General features: G+C 48.0%; 1 protein-coding gene across 1 annotated transcript in view; it reads right to left on the reverse strand.

Moving 5' to 3' along the window:
- LOC135899878 (high affinity cationic amino acid transporter 1-like) overlaps window positions 1–21,596 on the reverse strand; it is a 467,387-nt gene that overhangs the window by 211,876 nt on the left and 233,915 nt on the right. The gene's annotated exons all lie outside the window — the stretch shown is intronic.

Genomic DNA, 21,596 nt, shown 5'->3' on the forward strand with positions numbered 1-21,596 from the left:
CCCCGTCGCCAGTCGAGCGTGCGTCGGGACAGCCGCTTCATCGACCGACCCCAAAACCGCCCGCGGCCTGAATGCGTTCCTCATGCGCAGTCCTGAAGGGTATCCAGAAAGTGAAGGGTGAGATTGGGACGGGGAACGAGGTTGGGGGGGGGGGGGGCAGTGGCAGTGGGGAAGTCGTCGGGCCTAGCTGACACGCGGGCCATATGAAGCGCTCCACTGCTTCCAATCATTCGGGACCTCTGGCAGAGCGGGCGCTCCAGGCGTCGTATCTCGTTTCAAACTCCTCGCTTAGCCATCAGTGCTGCAACAACCGGCTGTCGTGCAACATCGCTTTCAATCCTTTTTTTTTTCTCTCTCTCTCTCTGTCTGCCTGGTTGATTTATTATTACTCTTTTTTTTTCTTGTTGTTGTCACGTTCCCGAACGAGGAATCACGACAGAGTCCGGTGCCCTGATGCCCTGCGCGAGCTTGCCACAGGCGCAGCCGTTTATCCGCGCGCTATATTATGTTTTTTTCTTTATATATAGTTTTTGCTTTCTTGTTCTTCCTATACAACACCTTTTCCCGTCATTCGCTCGTATATTCTTGCACTCTATAGCTGCCCCACAGCACTTCCTCTGTCCGCTTGTAATCTCTCCTTTTTTTTAAGTGTTATTTCATTTCTTGTTTTGCCACAAGCCTCACGCTGAGATATGGGCGTGACATCAAGCGAAGATGACTACCGGCTTGACGTATCTCGAAGGCGAAATTTTCACGGCCTTGCAACTCCGTTCGAATGCCCATCGCTGCAATGTTTTGTCTCTGTGCACATCGGGAGGCATTGCAGCCATGAACTACCCCCCTCCCCCGCCCCGTTCTTTCCTCTCGCACGCTAGTGTGTATGTAAAGGTACAAAATTACAAGTCCGCGTTAGTTCATAGGGTGTTTTCCCGTGGCGCCTCACTGCCTACAACACCGCCGCGTTAAGAGTGTTAATATGGAGACGTATAATGCGCAGCGGGTGCTTTGATCCGCATGCGGTAGGTCTACGTAATATTTGCAGTTGCTGGTTGAGTAACTTCAATCAATCAATCAATCAATCAATCAATCAATCAATCAATCAATCAATCAATCAATCAATCAATCAATCAATCAATCAATCAAACAATTTCCCCAGAAAGATACAGTAGCCCGGCAACTTGACAATTTGGCATTCTGTACAGGGATAAACACGGCGGCCATGTTATGGGCATTACCACTATGCTATAGGCAACTGAACATTACCTAAAGCGGTCAATAACTGCAAAAAATAAAGGCACCTCGGATGCAAGACATAAGAATGGGGGGGGGGGGGGGGATGCGGCATTCTCGCGCTGCCTTCATCTTCCCTGCATATCCAAATATTGTACAGAATACCCCTAAACAAACAGATGTTTTATATGAGTGAGCAGTGCCACGAGCCACGTGTACAATCAAAGTACGTATGACAGATATATTTTCTGAAAGCGCTGCCGGAAACGAGTTGACTTACCGGTGCCGGTGGCGTGCGCTCAGTTGGTCACCTTGCGCCTTGTTCATACTTAAGCGTTCCCCTTACTTTGGCCGTCTTTCCGTCTTTCTTTTGTCGTACTTCTAAGTTATTCGGTCCCTCAACGACTTTCGCCTAGCTACAGACTCGTTCGTGGCATTGCAGAAGTTCAAACGTGTGGAACCGACCAAGAACTGATTTTGCAATGTTATAATCTAACTAAGGAAGAAAAAAAAAGCATCTTTTTCTTTCGTTTCCTTTTACTGCTTACTTTTTTATTCATTGATACAATATTGCAGGTCCAAGAGAGGGCCCATGTAGGGGGGAAGAATTGCATGAATATGGAAAATAAGAATAAGAAAGACAACGCTTACAAATATAGGCGACTGTCATGTATAAATACACGTTCAAGAGATTCAGTGGTAGCCAGTCGTGATGCAGGGCAGGCTGATCCAATCTGTTATGGGGCGAGGAAAGAAAGAGTACTTGAATATGTTAGACGGATGTTTATAAAGACGTTTGAGAATCACCATGTTGATGCTGTCTTCCTCATATATTAAGTAGTTGTACACGAAGTTGTGGACTTAGGTATGACAGGTTCTTTTTTAATACCACGAGAGTTCGAAGCTGGATGATTTTCGTTCAAAATATGGTGAACAACGCATGCAGGCGACGAATCAGGAGTTACCCATCAAATCTGCCCTACATTTGTGCGTATTTTCCCCCGTTACTCGCACAAACTGAGGCGGAGTACTTTCTGGCGAACTTTACCATTTTGGGGCGTATTAGCGCAAGTTGATGGCCACTACAGTTGGTTAGACCCAATGTTAAAACAGCCGGCAGCGTGTAGAAGGAAAAAAGGCACAAGAACGCACTGCTCTTGGTGTTCACATTGCGTTCTTGCGTACTTCTGTCTTCCATGCGCTCGCCTTTTTATTTCTTTTTTCATTCAAATTTATTTAACTTAACGGCCCATTTCAAGGCATTACACGAGGGAGGAATCGTAATCTACAATATAAAGTACCATACGACGCCAACGTTAAAGTTGTAATTCAGCAGCACTACAACTGTATAGGTGAAAATACCGGTAAGCGCACATAAACCTTGTACAGACATAAAGAGACAATTTCCTCCTGCAAGAGAATTAACACCGGCATCTGAAACAGCCGATAGAAATTCCTTATGTTTTGCGAGCATGAAGAAAGCTCCGGAAAAGCTATGGTTGGAAAGCAGTTCATTCAGTTAACGAGCAAACAACAAACTGCAGTTTAATAATGTTTGCACTAGTTGAGGAAGCTCCACAACCATATCGAGCGCCAAGAATTGAAAGAAAAGAAAAGAACTAAGAAAAGAGAACAGTTGCTCTAAAAAACTCACGATCACAATAATTACAGAATCTCTCTTTTTTTTTTCTTGCTGTCTTACAGCATACCTTTAATCACGCCATCCTCGAGCGCAGTTAGGCAAGTGGGGCTGGAATACCTTCGTTTCTAACGCGTCTACAGCGGCAGCTTCCAGTTAGCCGAAAGCCTTGCTCGTTTCAATTCGCGTCTCCTGCTGGCGGTATGTAACTCCACGTTAGTGCCTTAATGAACGTGTTTCGTTCCCGCACCCGACTTCGCGGCTCCCGGCTTAATAGCGACAGCCTTTCAACGTCAGCGGCATGGTCGCTTCCGCCAACTCGGTTTCGCCACCGAGCGTGAGCTAATTGCAGCACCAGGCGCATTTCGGAACGACATGTCAACGGGAGACCGAAAACGAAGCAAAGGGAAAACCTCAACGGGCGCTTCTTTCCTGCCTCGCCCCCCCCCCCCCCGCCCCCTCCCTGACAAGTACTATATTACATACTATTGCTTTGACATTGGGCTTTTGTATCCAGTACGGTATTCCTCCATTTTCCCGCTTTTACTTTTTACGTCGCTCCATCCTCTTTCTTTCTTTTTTGCGGTTCTAACCTCGGCAGGAGATAAAAGCTCACAAGCAGGCTTTACTGCGTCAGTCAGTCCTTTCCGTTAGACGTTGCAGCTGTCACGCGGCCGTCCCCAGGTCGTGTTCCCAAACCCGCCAACTTCACCTTGGGCGAAGAAAAATGAATCTTTCATCACTACAACCGCTGCTATAGACCGAACTAATGGCGACGTTCAGATATAGCAGAGCAATGTTCGGATGCGGCAGTGCGGTAACCGCTGAGTCAATCGCGTAACGCTAAGTACTTTGCAAGTGACGTGGTGTTTCGCCACATTGAAGTTAGTCGCGTCTGTACGTGTGTTTCGGAGGCCATACACGACGTTATATTGTAGCAGACGAGGACGCTCACGCGCGCATTCTAAAGAAGTAGTTCTGTAAGATGGAGATTCCCAGCGTGAAAACCTGCTTGTTGTCGCAGTGAATGAACTGGAGGAACGACTGAAGTGGGCAGACTTTTTTTTTTCGTTTTCTTCTCAGCTGCGCATCCGCGAACAACCACTCCATGGTAAAAAAAAAAAAATGAAGAACATGTTCACAGGTAACAATTGTCGGTTGCGCAGCGCTTTTCAACTAGTCGCACCACTGTTTACCTTACGGGGACACAAGCGTTTGTGCATCGGTGCTGACCACGCAGCAACAAGCAGACCATACGCCTTTACCCAAACGTCCAGCAAGCACACGACGAAAAGCTTGCACGATTAATTTAGGAAAGAAAGTGATTACTGCAAGCGACAACCATTTTTTTTTCTCACGGTTTTAACGTGCGGCAGAGGCGCGTGGACACGCAACATGCGCGTTCTCTCTCTCTCTCTCTCTCTCTCTCTCTCTCTCTATTTACACAATTTCGGGCGACCCAGCCTCTCTCCCTCCCTCTCTCTCTTCTCCCACCTCCTCCTTTCTATCGCATTCGCGCGGCGCGGCACCACACCTTGATTTAGCGACGAGCGCGCATTAATTAAGCCGCGCAAACGCCTTCATTAGTGGCGTGCTATAGCGTCATCCTCCGCCCGCACAGCTATGGCTGCTTCGGCAGAAATGAAGGAACCTGCGGCGGCTCTTTGCGCCTCGGCGAGCGCTGTCGCGAGGCCGCGCTACGCTTGCTTGCCGAGCGGCAAATGAGCGCTTTGTGTGTTTGCCGAGCGCAAACTGAAGTTTGTGCCTTCGTTTGCCCCGAAGTGGAGGGAGGCCGCGCTTTGCCTCCAACGGCAGCGGCGGGCGGGCGAGCGGGCACGACCCCACGTGGTCGGTGCGTGCACAGTCCGAGTGTCCCGACCAGGCGTCTGCTTTGGCTTTAAATGCGGCCAGGCGACAGCGCGTCCGGCGCTTATTTGCTTATCCCGAAATTCCGGTCGCGTTGGTCCGCTCCTTTTATTTGCGCCGCGCCTCCGCGTCGCTGAAGCGGCGCGCAGAATTCCGAGTTTTGAGCCTCTTCCTATCTGGAATACATTAAAGAGCCAAGCTTACATGGTTTGTACTTGAAGAAAAAAAAAAAAAACATTCGCAGAGGATAGCTCTATAGAAAGTGTAGCGGTTTGGGCGAGTTGGTACAGCGCGAGTTCGTTTACGCAGCGCACGATAAACAAAGACAAAGACAAAGAGAGAGAGAGAGAGAGAGAGAGGAGGGACAGACGGGGACACAACACATAGCGGTACGTGTGCCTCAGTGTTTCTTGCTTTTTTTATTTATCCTTGCTTATCGCGTTTTACGTAATTAAAGTTAAAAGAAAAGGTTTAGGTGACACGCAAACGACTTCTAGCAGGCGCGCCGACAAGTCAATGTCAGCGATGGCTGCAACGGCACGACGATGACGAAGATTGCGCCGACAACGAAGGTGACGTAGACGACGCAAATGACGACGGCGACGCTGATGACAGCGAAAAAGTCAACAATGGTGGCGCGACGGCGCTTCCGCGTAGGGAACGCGCAATCAAAGCCTCGGTGGAGACACTAAGAGCAATCGTTTCCAGTGGCCTTTATGGCAAAAGAAATACATTATTACGATGAATATGACGATCACGCGAGCGAGTGAAGCCAAGAAAGTTGGTTAAAGTATAGTGGCTATCTACGTGATGCGCAACTCTGCTAACGTTGCGGTTGCGATTACCAGCCATTGGGAGAGGTGCTACATGCGGCGAGGACTTTCTTAGGTAAAACAGTATGAGCATCGCATGACACCTGAGGTCGTTTACTCTCGACTAGGGCGGTTCATGGCCGACATGCCTAAAATGAACGTTCTAAAGTGAAATCAATCAATCAATCAATCAATCAATCAATCAATCAATCAATCAATCAATCCAATCGTTTATTCATACAATGTGTACAATTACATGGATATGTGAGTGTACAGTAGGAGGTCCATGTTCCCTGGTCCCAAATAGGCGAAGTATAATCTGTTAATGAATGCGTATGTAAACGTACCTCAGCTCACTTTTCAAACCGGTGGACGTGTAATACTTCTATATCTCCAGCCCTTTTCTTGGAGTGTGCATTGAGAAACTATGCGCATCACTGATTGAATGACGAATCTGCTGGCAGTTCTTCGACAACTCGTGAAAAGGCACAGAGCCTTTCACGTAAAACAGGGGGAATGTGGGAGATGGAAATTCAAGACGATGAGCAAAACGAGAACGAGGTGAAAGCGGGAGCCAACGTTTCGACAAAGGGACTGGTCTTTTTCAAGGCGCCTTGAAAAACACAAATAAACCCCCTTGTAGAAATGTTGACGCCGGCTTTCACCTTGTTCTGCTCATATAATTTCACAGCTTTCAAAGGCCTTCCATTGGCACAGATCACCGATGAACCGCGATTAAGTTATAGGGTTTTACGTACCAAAACCACGATCTGAATATGAGGCACGCCGAAGTGGGGGATTCCGGAAATTTGGGCCACCTGGGATTCTTTAACCTGCGCGTAAATCTAAGTACACGGATGTTTTCGCATTTCGCCCCCATCGAAATGCGGCCGCCGCGGTCGGGATTCGATCCCGCGACCTCGTGCTTAGCGGCCCAACATCATAACCAGTAAGCAACCAGGGCAGCTTATGAATCGTGATCATGTAAGCAACACTGGTTTGCTGCGCCTTATTGTGCACCACTCTAAAAGCGTCAATGTTTGGGTTCAATTCAAACGTAATGGAGATGTCCTAGTTGGTTACTATCAATAGGGGATCTTACCCGTTACAACGAAAATACAGCACTAATATGTTTCTGTATTCTGCTGTCGTTTTTATATACATGTTTTTTTTTGTACTCGCAAAGTTTCTCTTCCTCAGTCATGGCAACGATCTTGACGCGATTCATGGATCAATGTGAAACCGGACACGCCATGTGTGTACGGCAAGGGTGATTGAAATATGTTGCGAAATTCCGTAATGGTTTCCTCGTTATATCTCTGGTGAGGTAGGACCGACATGCTTATTTTTTCGGGTGAGATTACGCTGAAATCGACGTCCTACAGAAGAGATGAAATCGTACCTTCGATATCAATTTGGCGTTGGCTTTCACCCTAGATGGTTTCCAGGAAGCCCGCGTCTCTCATTACACAGCCGTAAGTGTACTTGCTTTCTCGCGAAAAAACCCAGAACAGGAAGCGATTACAGCTGAAACAAGGCCACAACCAATACGGTTTCATCAGTACTCAACATATATACATCGTTCGGGGGATTCGACAATGGCATACGGAAGTGAAGATTTCATTAGAACTTTCACGACAGCTGCTGGGCAGGCAGCATGTCGATACGGCTTCCCGAAAAGTTTTCGAGAAGAGAATCCATTTCGAAGTCATTTATGTATTCGCGTTATATCTTAATGCCGAATGAGGGTATAATATATGACATCGGACATCCGAATAATAAAACTCCGCACGATGAATTTTACGCGACAAACAAAGAGCCTCGCAGAAATCCATGGCGTGCACTGAGACGAGAGACATTATCTCTCCATATATCGATATACACTCGGAAGCCGTTGCAGCACACACTTTCTCGCGCTGCACTTCTCGTATGCCTCTCCCCTCCCCCACCACCTTATCGATTCACCCTAACGGCTAATAGATACAACTCAATTCAATTTCAAACGTTCGCGGCATGCGCGAGAGACGTCGATAAAATTGGAGACCGGTGAACGAAATAGGAAACAAACTGTGGGTCCTCATAACAATGTCATGTCATATGTTTATCACTGTATTCAAACAGTGGACAAATGGTACCCGTGCTCTAATCATCCGAAGGAAATAAGATATCGTCCCCGTCGGACTGCAATTTTTGGAGAGTTCACTATTTTGTCGAACGATCCAAGTATGGAATAGCCTTCCCCGTCGATATTGGGGAATGCTCATCTTGCGCATCGTTCGTAGCCGCAGTCGAACACCGTCCGTCATCGGTACGTCAAATTATGTGGAGTGCTAACCACGATTTTATTTTCCTGCTTTGTATTCTCTTTTTGTGTGTTCTGATTTGTATTTCTTGTTGTAAATCCGCTTTACAAATGGGTAAACTTATAGAAGCGACTTGTATTGTTTGTTTTTTTTTCCCCGATTTGATCGCATGGCAGCGTTTTCTGTTTTGTCTCAGGCACCACGTTCCGGCGAATCAAAAAGGTATCAACTCAAGTAGGAGTTATTCGTTCGAAGTTTAATTATTGTGATTGCGCTTGTGGAACAGACATAAGCGTACGGTATGTTGGGGAACATGCTGTCGTTGTCGCTGGACTGCGCAGCATTGAACGAACAATCTAAGAATGCCGATAATGTGGCGCCCTCTCTAGTCTAGACGACGGCGACCAGCTTTCATGCTTGCATCGGAAGAAAAAGAAAAATTTGCCAAGTGCGGTTGGCGGCTTAGGCACAAAAGAGAGGCAATGCTCACTTGACAGCGTGCGTTCTTCTAGGACCATTAGGAAACAGCCTGTGTTTCGGCTTCCAACTGTCATTCCTCCTTAAAGCTCGCTCTGGTATGGAAGGTAATCCCCAAACAAAGAAGGCTGTAATCGCTCAGACAGTATACGCGAGAACATACGTTGCAAGTGCGATGACAGGGGAGTAAAAGAAAAACAAGAGAGAGAACAAATGCATTGTGCGCGAACTTGGGCCACGTGTCAAGCTCTAGTGGATGCGGATGCTTGGAGCTGTCGCAACGCTCGGTAGAAAGATTAACCGGCTCCGTGGGGAGCTCTGGTCACCGGAGAAGCGAGCAGGCTGTGAGTAAAGTTTGAGTTTTAAACTATGGGAACCTCAGAGAAATAAACACGACCCGGGCTGTTCATAAGCGCAGGATAAACTGAGATAATGTGACAACTTGGCAGTGTGGTTTTCCTCTCTCTCTCTCTCTCTCTCTCTCTCTCTCTCTCTCTCTCTCTCTCTCTCTCTCTCTCTCTCTCTCTCTCTCTCTCTCTCTCTCAATTTCTTTGTTTTTTTTTGTCTTGCGTGGTTTCTTGTTTATGGTCGAGCTTCTGTAAACACTTGAAAAAAAAAAAGCAGCCCTTGGTTGTGCACTAACGATGTATTCGGAGCAAGTTTCTGAGTAAAATATATTAATAGAGCAGTAACCAAGCTGTCAGTGTGACACGACGCATATTCAAAGGTATGTCAGCCTATATATATATAACTTCATTCGACGTGGGAGAATATGTGGCAGTGATGAAGCTTGAACACTCAAAAGTTTATTTCTTCGTCTAGGTCTGTCTACTGCGACTCTTTTTCTGCTTTATTACGCAGCGCGACACAAGTATACAGTTACCGAGACGTCGCATTCGTGTGCCTTATTTCATGCAAAGTTTATTAACGATATGTTTTATGTCATGGTTGAAAAGAGGAATAGCGCAAATGCCGCCGGCGTTCCTGAGCCCCTTTCGAACATTGCAGCCCAACCATTCCCGTATAATCTGGGGAGGCTGGGCACCCACCGAAATACATCATCATTTCCGCCAGATGATGCGCTGCGCCCATATTCCGAGATATTATCAACAGTGACTTAACCGTATGATGACTTAGCGTAGTTGTTACGCAGAATCTATAGCGCCTTCGAGCCCGAGCAGGCCCTTCGGTAGCCTTGTGTGTCACTTCCGGAATGGACTTCATTGGTTCGAGGCGTATAGCTCTGCTGTATAGTGGATGCTGTTCACGTGATGCTGGAAGGACAGTGGGACATGTCCAGCTGTCCTCGATTCAGGACCCATCTGCCGTGACGTGTCAGTTTTCTGCCTGCATGCTTCTCGTGAAGCTTCGGCAGAACAAGCTAGACAGTAACCAAGAAAGAAACCTCGCATTCCTTCTCGATATACGTTTTATCCGTACGCACACATGTGACTGCGGATGAATGCATGCATGGTGACTGCGGTGCTTCCTTTAACGTTTGTATTAAGCAACGCATGCGCAGTACCGCACACGCGATACTGGTATGTGGCCCCGGTATCGAAGGGCTGGGCATCGAGTGTAGCGCTGAAGAGTGTTGCGCGCAGTAACGAAATTAAGCGTAGCTATATAAGAAAAAAAAAAGACATGAAAAAGCAAACTAGCACGAGGGTTCTTTATTTCTATGTAGTACGTTTTGCAATTCGCGCGGAACATTGGTGCGTTCATTTTTTTTCTCATTATTATTCAAGAATAATTGTCTAAAGAAAGCAAAGATGTATCGGATTGTTTTCGCATTTATATGTAACGTACGTCGGCAAAGACGAAACTCCGATTAATCCTTATAAAGCTTACAGCAGTGTCGCACTTTCACCCGTGATGTAACAACGCCCTCTCTGTCCCTGCTTCCGTCACATTCCTGCTTAGTTGTCAGTTGCTTTCGATTCTTAGACTCGTTTCGGTATAACGACTGCGGTAGCAATTCTACATTAAGCGCGAAGTCGGCTCAAACGCCTGAAGCTTAAAGATGTATTGCGCACTCGCTAAATACTCTCCCGTTGCGCTCGTTGCAAGACGCCTTCCTCGGAGAAACATAACGAGAATAAGCGAAACACACTGAAGGCTACAATGTACGTTCATAGACTCAGCATACTCGCGAAGTCAATACCAGGAAAACGCAAGTCTTGCTGCGAGTTCCGCACTTCGCACGTTTATACGTCCTATAGCTTGCACGCGGGCGCAAGTGCGCACGTATACGCATATTTGCGCGCACGAGTGTTCATTTGCACGCGTGCGTGCGTTACTCGTTTGAATTTCCTTAATTTCACATACGAGCGCAAGGTCGCGGGATCGAATCCCGGCCGCGGCGGCCGCATTTCGATGGGGGCGAAATGCGAAAGCACCCGTGTGCTTAGATTTACGTGCACGTTAAAGAACCCCAGGTGGTCGAAATTTCCGGAGTCCTCCACTACGGCGTGCCTCATAATCAGAAAGTGGTTTTGGCACGTAAAACCCCACAATTAAAATTAATTTAATTAATTTCACACACGTGGCAACCTTGTGGCTATTCGCGATCCGTGCGCTGAGCTCGGATGGTATATTTACAGCGCCTGCGCCGACCACAGGAACTGCTGGCCTGTGGCAAGGTCGCGAACGTGTATGCGCAGGCGTAACACTGCACTCGTCCCGATATTTGCTATATGCATCCGATTTCCACATTGCGTACTTGCTTTTCTTTTTCTTTTTTGTCGCGTCGATCTCTTTTCCGTAAAGTCGGATTTTCCATGAAGTCGGGTTAAAAGATGTGAGCTTGCTCATTTCATTTTCCCACTCTGACGGCCCGTCGAAAATCCGTTCGTAATTAGTCTATATGCAGAGTGACAGAAACAGAAACGTGCAACGCGATGCATTGTATAGCGCAGCTCATCTGCACCGGGAATCGTGCGCGTTGCTACCGGTCGAGACAGACGCAAAATTACGCTAACGTCGAAAGTATAGGGCGCGCTGCGAATAACATATTTTGCTCAGAGAACTTCCTTTTGCTGGATCCTACAAATGCATGTGGACGTATTTGGCGACGGCACGCAAGGACACCACGTGCAAGTTGTCAACGGTGCCGAGCGAAGGCATTTGCGGCGGTTCCGTGACAAAAGCGCAGAATTATGCATTGGCAGAAGAACGGAGAAAGAACACTTCCCTGACAACCGAAAGTCGAACTTCGTGGGCCTTTTAAGACTCAACTTGAAGATTGATTGATTGATTGATTGATTGATTGATTGATTGATTGATTGATTGATTGATTGATTGATTGATTGATTGATTGATTGATCGATCGATCGATCGATCTCGATTGGCTTGCTTGTTTGAAAAACGTCTTTATTATGCTTTTTAAACGATACTACCACCATAGACTATTCGTTCTCTGCTGGAGTAGAATGTGAAATGAGGTGTCAGGGTGCGGTACCTATAGATGGTAGGATCGATCAAACGACGGGGCTTGCGCTAGGGCACCCGCCTGGTATGCGGGAGGTACTGTGCTCGAATCCTGGTGTCGCCGGAAACCCACCGCTTTTTTTCTAGGGTAGGGATGTCCGCCGACCTGGTTCTCGGATACCTGTGGGAGTTCACATCTCGAAATGGGACCTCGGCGTGGTCTCGGGGTGACCCCTCGTCCAACCACTGACAGCCTTGTTGTAGAGCATCCACCGCGTCTGTCCGAGGCAGACTAGACGCTGCCGCAAGGTACCTATACCGGTAAAATAGGTACAAGCGTGATCCCAGCTAGGTGCTCGGTCACTGCGGGACCTCAACGCTAGGGAAGAAGTGTTTCTCCCCAACTCGAGGGCGTCTCCATTCAATAGATTTGGGACGCCTCCTGGGAAACTTGCCGACCGTGGGAGAAGCCCAGATCCCCCCTTTTCGTGGTTTTGTTGTGCACAAAGAGTTCGAAGGGGTTTCCATGGCTCGAGCTCTTTTCCCAGCTGTACGACAATTCACACCTAGAGAAAACCAAGTGACGGGCAGGGGGACGCCTCTGCCCATTTCGATAGTCTGTGGATTACCGAGGTTTTCATAGAAGTTTTCAGCGAGGTTTTCATCCGAATGACCGAACCGAACCGAACCGCCCGTATGTGAGCCACCTCCTGAAAATTTTCATAGGGTAGGTTCCTCTATGAATTTTGTTAGGAAGCGGGTTCACCACTGTCTGCCGCATGCTATTGTGGACATCCCCATTTATATCACCGTAACACACTCCAAGAATCTTAGCTCTAATAGTTTTGCCAAGAGCGAAGTAGCTTGTCTGTCGCAGTGGTCTGTGGGTCGACATCGTTGCATCCACTCTTCCTGATCGTCTACTTCGCGTTACTCTTCACGTCGCAGATACAAATCAAATTCAGAGAGCACAGCCTGTTCAAGTCTCCAAAGCAATACAACAGAAATGACGCTTGCAGCAATTCTGGATCGGCATTGAGCGCTCAATCTGCATTGACCCGAGCACCTTCGAAAGGGGCCGACCTGACAGGGGTGCTACGCAGAAAGAGGCGAGGAATGGCGGAAGATGCACGTTGAATAGTGAAGGCGCCTTGAGCTGCATACGAGTGGGTCACGTTTCTTCGAACGGCGTCGTAGCAATAGCAAAAGCTTTTCACCGTGAGCCGTACGGGAACGCTGAAGCTGAGACGTGAGGCGCACGTTCATGTGCACGCTTCTAGGTTTCAGCCGTTCGTCTGAACTCAGACAAATAAAGAAGAAAACGAAGGAAGCTATGCACCCGACGTTTTCTTAGAAGGTCACCGAGCATGAACTAAAGAATAAACAAACAAACAAACGCCCGTCACGCAGTGGCGTCCTCCTGGGAAGAGCAGCCGTCGCGTAGCTACTATGGAAGTGCGCGTCTGAACAATCGGTGTGTTATTCGATGCGTGTTCGCGATTTGTATAGTTCCCGTTCTTTTATTATCCCTCTATCTAAATACATGCCGCATCCAGTCTAAACTGCCCAACGGCAAAAAGAAAGAAAAAGAACAAAAACGAAGAAACGAAAAGAAATGCAGAAGAAAGGATAAGCAGGGGTAACGTAGCCTCTATTCCTTTTTAATTCCCTCGCTGTATTTTGTATATCGCTAGAACGCGAACTGTTTGCAGGCTTGCCTGCATTCACAGCTCCTTCATTTTTTTTTTCTCCTTTCGTAAACTCGAAGCTAAGCTATGGACTGACGCTCCCCCGAAGAAGGGAGAATTCGCCGCGCGCGCACGCCTTCTGGAGACGCTTCTGAAGCGTCACGCCGGCAATTATTATTCAATCCGTTTTCCACTCTCACCCCCCCCCCCCCCATCCCTTTCAACGTCTGCGAGCTGCGTTCGGAATTTCGATGCCGAAATCAAATCGGATTAACTACCGATAGAAGGACGAGGAGACTTGAAAAAGGGTGATGGCGTATATACAACGGATTCTAAGTGGAACGATGAAAGCGAGAAAGGAGTGACAATTCAATACGTCTTGCTTTCTTTGTCTTTCTTTTATTTTTCTCGTTCTTTTTCGGCGCTAGTGGAGTGAAACGACTTTAGAGCCGATGCATGGCGTGGTGCGTCCGGAAAGGCGCTCAATGCGCCTCTGTTTTTTCTGTTGTTTTTTTGTCACACAATGATTTAGTTAACCTGTTCTGATCAGTACTCTACGTTGTTCTTAAAACTCGCTATAGTAGATTACACTTGGTGTTTGGGCTCGTTCGTAAAATCCTTTTGTTTGAAGCCTCTATGCGTCATCTGTGCCTCCGAAATGTGTACTTACGCAAGAATTTCAATTAAAGGAGCAAGTTGTGCTTAGTGTCGTTAATGCTTTGTGAAGCCTTCTGTCTGAAGCCCCTCGTGTGCCTTATGTCTAACCGTGAAAAAGAAACGGAAAGAAGAAAAAAACGAGAAAGGACGCAAAGGCAAGCGCGCGCTGAAATCGCGTAAGCAACCGCCGAACCAGTGAGAACACAAAGCATAACTGTAATGCTGTAATGTAATGCATAACTGTCACTAATACGTGTTTGCTCTGGTTCGCAAACCGCTTTTGTCTGAAGCCTCTCGTGTGTCATATGTGCCTCCGAGATGTACGTGTATGACACAAAATTTTACATTACGAAGAAAATGGCATCTGGCGCCGACGTTTGATTGTTGAAGCCCCTTGTGTAAATAAAGCCTCTTGTGGGTCGCATGTCTAATCCCGCAAGAGCAAAAGAAGCAAAAATGAACACATCTGTAAAGAGGGCAAAGGCGTTCACATAAAATCTCGGAAGCAACAGTCGTCAATCGGCAAGTGCACGCTCGGCGGCGTGCGGCATTAAACTCCTGAACTTCACCAATGCGGTTATATTATCCGTGCATCGTAATCGCATGTTCGTCAATGCGCACCTTAACAATACGGGCTACTGCATGCCTCCACCATATACGTCGTTCGGCATTGTGCTGCCGTTGGTCTCCTCACACTTGATACCTCTGTATTGCGAGTACGAGAGCTCCATTCCCTAGGGAACTGGAACTTTTCGCATACCACGGGAAGTCATTTAAATAGCCCAGAGCCAACACGGCCGTCGCTTGCAAGTACAATGACCACGTGCTTTTGAGAAAGACTGTACTTGAGCGACACCGTCTGCATCAAACAGCTTGACTTTTGATAGGAACTCCTTTGAGTCGCAATTTTATGCGAATTACAGTTCGCTTTTCACTGGTTAATTCCTCCACTTCGCCTTATACTATGTTCTCACGCTATACCTGCACAAAAAAGCATTAGCTTGAATTGGTGCTCATTGTGTTGCGAGCGATACTGTGATGTCTGCGCGCGGTGATCGCGTGCCCGTGCTGTCTGGCTTTCCCTCTCTGTACTTTCTGTCTTATCTGCCTACCTCGGCCTTTTCCTTACCCCCTCCTCCCCCCCGTGTACGGTAGCAAACCAGTTTTTCTACTCTGGATAACCTCCCTGTATTACTACTTTCTTTCGCATCTCTCTCTCATAAAAACCATACGAGCGCGCCTTGCGTTAAACACAGAATGATAGGGATATTAGACAGTTTTAGTTACACGTACGTAGAGGCTTTGCGTACGTAGAGCTTCTACGTGTGAGCAGTGCGCATGTGTAGAACGTAGCGGGCGCGCGCGCGTCTCACGGACGTACGTGAGATTCAATTCTTTGCGTGCGTTTCTTGCGCACGTAGACAGCTTCGCGCGGTAGTTCCGCAAGATCGCGAACCAGCGATAGCCGGCCGCGCGCGCGCAGACGGCTCGCATCGAAACACGACGACAGGATTGAATTGGCTACCGCCGTGTTCACATTTCCCGATAGATGGAGCTACGAGGTCCCTCTTGGCGTGCGTCACGTACGTGTAGCTAAAAGCATTTCAGATGGCGTGCACGTGAGATACGTAGGCTTTTCACGTTTGCGTACGTGAAGCCTCTACGTACGTGTAACTAAAACTGTCTATTATCGTCAGTACAGCAGCGAGCAAATCGAAGGCTTCGAATCTAGACAAGGACGGTACGGAAGGTAACAGATACGTAGAGTGGGCCTCATTCTAAACAAAGTTGCTGCCTAAAATACGAAAGCGAAAGAGTAAAAGAGCGAAAAGGGGGTTCGCACAAAATTACGGCAACCACGTGGAATCTCGGTCTCTTTTAGTTGTCTTCAGCCGCAGCATGATCCGAGAATTTACGTGACTGCAATGCACAGTATGTCCGTGCTTTGCTTGTAGACTGTGCGCGCTACACAAATACCGCTTTCTCGCACGAAACACTAAGTGATTTATTTATTTATTTATTTATTTATTTATTTATTTATTTATTTATTTATTTACTTATCTGCAGTTAGACAGAAAAAAATCTTTCCCAAACGTTCCGCGCGAGTAAGAGTGAAACCACTCGAATTCCCTTCCCTACAAAGCGAGCGTGAGCGGAAAGTTGAGACGAGGTAATTCTAGCAAAGTGTTTTTTTTTTCCTTTCGAAACGTAAAACCTTGCTTGGATCGCAATAGAAGAAGAGATACACACATACAGACTAACCGCGATGTCATAAGCTATTTAAGCTATCCCGCAGAGAAAATATACTAAACAAGGTTAGCTTCCTGGGTGTTCTGTGTGGGCCTGCGTAGGCTCGCCGCGCGACACACGAGCCACTGCTATTATTGAACAGACTCCGCCGTCGGTTCTCGCACTCGTTCTTCGCGATGAAGTAGCTACGCTCGGCGCTTTTAGCGTTGATCCGGCTGAAAGTGGAGTAAGGGCTTCCCCCCTTCCATCTGCTGAAACGGCAAGAAAATGGGCGCTTTCATAATGAATGGACCGGTCGGACCAGCTTCACGGCTCCAGCGACTTGGGATAGTTCAATATTTACGAGGAAATCTCGAGCGAATAATAATAGAAAAAAAGAGAGAAGTTTAAAAGAAGCAAGACGAGACAGACGTCGAAGCTTGGTCGTTAGATGTGGCATACAGGCAAAACTAATAGCATTAATTTATTAATGCGTCATTCGCTGTGTCTCCTCGATTCGAGTGAACTGCGGGCCTTCTGTATATAGTATCAGCAACAGACGTCAACAAATTTACTCATCGCTGCGTGGTATATAGCCTCTGTCGTAACGCTAGAGAGAGTGAGAGAAAGAAAAACTTTGCTGCAATTGGAGCAAGCGTGATAGAATATTTGTATAAAGAAAGAAAGTGTATGTCGCCTTCCGAGCTTCTGCAAGGCACTTTTTCCATTTTGATGAACGGAAACTTCCTTGTGACGGTCACATGGAGAGCACACTTCCTTTCCATGGCCTGCTTGGGTATGTCATTAACTCTAAATGTCCGTGATGGGCATGATTTATTATTGCGGTTCACTGGAGCTGAATTGCTGAAGGCGACAAATTACCCCCAATGTAAATTATGTGCGTGCATATAGATAGCTTTGGAAACCTAAACAACGTTTATGCTTTACACTTCTTCATGGCTAAGCTGGAGAAAACGAAGTAGATTCATTCATTCATTCATTCATTCATTGTGCGTCTCCTCTAGACCCGGCACGGCTGCGCATGGATGTCCGCGTGGCTGAGCGCTTGCGAGACTCATCTTTGAGGTTGTTGCCAGCGGGTGCAAAGGCTAAAGGCCCAACCACACGGGCGCACTACTAGTGAAGGAAGCCGCGTAGTGCCAAGTCCTCAAGATGCGGCGAAACAAGAGGCAGCGCGAAGCACTCGCTCCCAGCAGCCGGCGTTCTTCATCACGCCAGCGTTGTAACCAACCGCGAGTGTTCGTAGTCATCCAGTGAAATCTGTCCATGTTCGCCGGTGCGCGCGTGGAAGCATGCTTGTCAATTTAGTTGTTCGACGAATGGCGAATGTATAACGCAATGTGTACGGCGAATAACACTACGAGTATTTATTTCGTGCACTTGTATAATACTTCGCCAGCTATTTATCCCCCCGCCTCACAAAAAGCTCAGCACTGAAGATGCCGTAGCTCTCCGACTTGTACAGACCAACACATTTCCAAACCTACACATATACAGTAAAATGTTCCCACATACATATCGCGGCATCTGCCCCTGGTGCGGCGACACACGCCCTACACTCTTTCACATCTCGTGGGGGTGCGAGGGCAAACCTCAACACTTAAAGACGCCTAGCACGTCATTTGAGCGGTGGGAGGTACAGCTGACCGACGATACCCTGGCGGGACAAGAAGCTCTCGTCCAGCAAGTACGTCGAGCAGCCACGGCCAGTGGAGTCCTGGAATGAGGACCCCACCCACTCGACCTCAAGAGCAACCACCTCGGTGGCCCGAATAAATGTTTTTTTTCTCTCTCTCTCTCGCCAGCTCTATAAGTGTTTCGCCTTTCGGGTGAAACTACGACCTCTTTCTTTTTTCCTAGTGAGCGATTAGGATGGCTCAGAATGTGGATGTGCAAGTTGTTTGCTCGAGAGTTTTCAAATGCCGTCACTGTACCCGTCGCAGCTATATACGTGAAGCGAAGCGAAAGCTTTTGGCATCTATAACTGTCCGCAGGACACCATTACGTTTAGTAGTATTTTCGTTTATAGCAGCTGAAATTTGGGCGAGCTTGTGAGAATGCATACTTGGATTGAAGCGCAAACACACACACACACACAAACACAAACACACACACACACACACACACACACACACACACACACACGGACACGCACACACACGGTTACGGACGAAAGGAAGACCAGACAAGACGAGCGCATTCGTGTTATCGTTGTTATCACTTTCTTTTTGAATTCACATATATTCAATATATTTTGTTTTTTGTTTATTTATTCATTTATTTATTCGTTTAGTTATTATTAACTTGCTCTACAAGAGAAAAAATATGGTGTGACCACGGTACGTTATTCAGGAATCTTAGCGAAAGCTCGGGACGGAGTTCTCGATATTGCGTCGCTTTCTCCCAGGCGTTAGAATGCTAGTAACAACTGCATCGGGAATATAGAAAACGGAAGAGCCACATGACGACTGCAGTTCCGCCTTGATATCTCAACGCGACGACGTCGGCGCGTCGTCCGTCAAAGCACTCAGCGACACGATGCCTCCGTGAGGGTAAATACGTTTGTGCGTCGATCGAAAATTCCTCGTGCTAAAGGAAAAGAAAAAAAAGAAAAGGAAGGAAAAAAGTTGAAAATGTTGGGGGGGGGGGGGAACGAAAAGAAAGAAAAACGATCCCCGATGGTGAAGGAAGACGTGTTTCAAGGCTTCAGCCGAGGAAATTGTGGCCGTTCGAAAGCACGTGCATTGGCTTGCGCTTGCGTGACGCGCGTTGCACGTCAGAGGGCGCGAACGTCGCCCGATGCCATAAAAGGAAGTTGAAAAGGCAGTTCAAAGTCATTTGCCGAATGCCTTTTAGAGCTGTTGTTCCTTCTTTGGAACGTGGAATTCGCTCCGCCCAGTAAAGAACATCGTCATCCAGCGCAATCGGAACATCAAAGGTGCGAGAACTGGCAATACAGAAAAAATGTCCTGTAGGGAAGTTCGACAACGGTTTTCTTACAACGGCGGAGGTGGCGGCGGTGGCAGCAACGTGTGCGAAAGTAGTCGGCATCGAGGAGATGACATCGCATTGTACCGAGTGCCGCCGGTACAGAAGAGCCGGCGCAGCCAACAGGAGCTAGTACCCGGTATAGCGGAGAGTATATATGTACAGAGGTGGGCTATAGCGAAGCGTTTGAAGACTCGGGTGTGTAGGTGGGTGTATAGAAGCTTTTTACCAAGCATTGGAAGGATCTCGGACACCGACAAACGGGACGACTAAAAGACATCCGAAGGGTGTGGCCACTCTCTTTTTACACTTTCACAGTCTTTCATGTCGGCAATACCACGCTGTCGGCAACGCCGCACGCACGCACGTACAGACACACACACACACACGCACACACACGCACACACACGCACACACACGCACACACACGCACACACCCTATTGCATTTCGTAACATTCGTCAATATATGCAAAGCTGTCGAAGAGCTCCTCAGAGCTCCTACCAAATCACGCTTGCGCGAGCAATACATTGGGTTTCGCTCGATATTCTGCGTAGCGGCCGGGCGCCTCGCTCCCGTAAGAGAGCAATCACGAGCCCACTGGAGAAAGCGCACTTTCATTTACCTCGGCTTACACGGGCCCCCCTGGGCGTGCAGTACGAGGGGACCTGAATTCGGGGGCGAGAGCCAGCGACCATACACCAGGGCCACTGTCGGGGGTGGGACTGTACGAGCTCGCCCGGAAAGCGAGCACCAAGGCAAACCTCAGCAGGTGCGTATGCACACAGACACAGGTCGCGCGACGGCAGCCTCTCACCGGTCGGTCGTGCACGCGTGCATATGCGGGCTGTGTGTACAAAGCTCTCGGCCGAGCTTCCTGAGCGGCGACTCCTGTGTACGACTCCGGCTTCCCCGCACCGAAAGCGTTTCTCGCGTCGTGTTTGCTCGACGGCCCGCCTCGCTCATATCCCGAGCCCGGGGCGGAGGAACCGCGCTGTTTGCGATACGGCGCAGTCCGAAGGTCTCCACGAGCGTTCAATATGTGTTGCACAGTCGGAAAAAAACCCATTGCGACCGCATGCCCTTGCTATGTCAGGCACCGAGCTTGTAATGAAGCAATCGCTAAGCCCTTTGGAGTTTTGCAGGTGCGGGGCAGGGACAAGCATACGGTAGAATAGGTAAGAGGATCGGCAACGTTTGCTTCCTGCTAATTCTGCGTTTCTTCCTGCGTTTGCTTCCTGCTAACCTCAAAAGAGACTAATTCGCTCAAAATTTGAAAGAAGAAAAATTGCTGCCGAACAAGTAACAAAGTATCACGCAGAAGCACCTCTGGAAGGTGTCTAGGTACGCGTAAGCATTGTACCAGCTCCTCATCTCCACGTAGCCCGGTTTCATTATCAATTTTATGAAACTTTATCCGAGCAGTACAAACGACAGCACTGTGGCGACACGAAATGCTGAGGACAGCGGCACAAGGTGAATTGATGACGCAGGCAAACAGGTGGTGGCGCCAGGTGCGCTGATGTGTTCCGATCATTATAAACCGTTATCGCGTTTTAGCAGCCTTATCAATCCGCGTCGAACCATCATCGACCGTGATCAACCGCACTCCGGCAGCGTCTGCTTATGGAGCGACCGCGTGTGCCTTATCTTGAAAGAGATCTGCGATGTCCGCCGAGTGCTGATAGCTTCGTGTGCCCTGTGTTCTCGCCGCTTAGTTCGTGCTGAAGCGAGAAGGAGCACGACGGTCAATTCGCTCGCTGCTGCGGGCCCTACCTTGAAAACGCGCTTGTCTTACGTGACGGATGGACAGAGGGATGGACGGGTTTCCTCGTTGCATTGGCATAGAAACGCTTACGCATTTAAAAATGGGAAGAAATTATTCGAAAATTATTGTAAACGTCAATAGATAACTTACTTGTAGAACGTCTGAAATATGAGGCTGAGGACACCTAATTATTCAATTGCTATATCGGTTAATACTATCGGGCGTGTTGGTGCTATGACTTTGCAGCGCCTGCAGGCGCGGCCCGCGTTACATATCACTACAAAACCTCTGCAATGACGTCCACCTACGATCGCCTTGCGAGTGACGCCGGCTGAAAGGAAGCATCACGGAATTATCAGTAGCTATCAAGCACTGTGGAAGACTCGTCCATCAAGACTAAAGTAGTGAAACCAAAAGAACGCGGCTCGTGTCAACGCTTCCCTGTCTTATAGTCTGCGTCTGTTAAAGCTGCGCTGAGTTTTCAACACGA

The sequence above is a fragment of the Dermacentor albipictus genome, chromosome 2 (genome assembly GCF_038994185.2).
Source record: "Dermacentor albipictus isolate Rhodes 1998 colony chromosome 2, USDA_Dalb.pri_finalv2, whole genome shotgun sequence".
NCBI classification, from domain to species: domain Eukaryota; kingdom Metazoa; phylum Arthropoda; class Arachnida; order Ixodida; family Ixodidae; genus Dermacentor; species Dermacentor albipictus.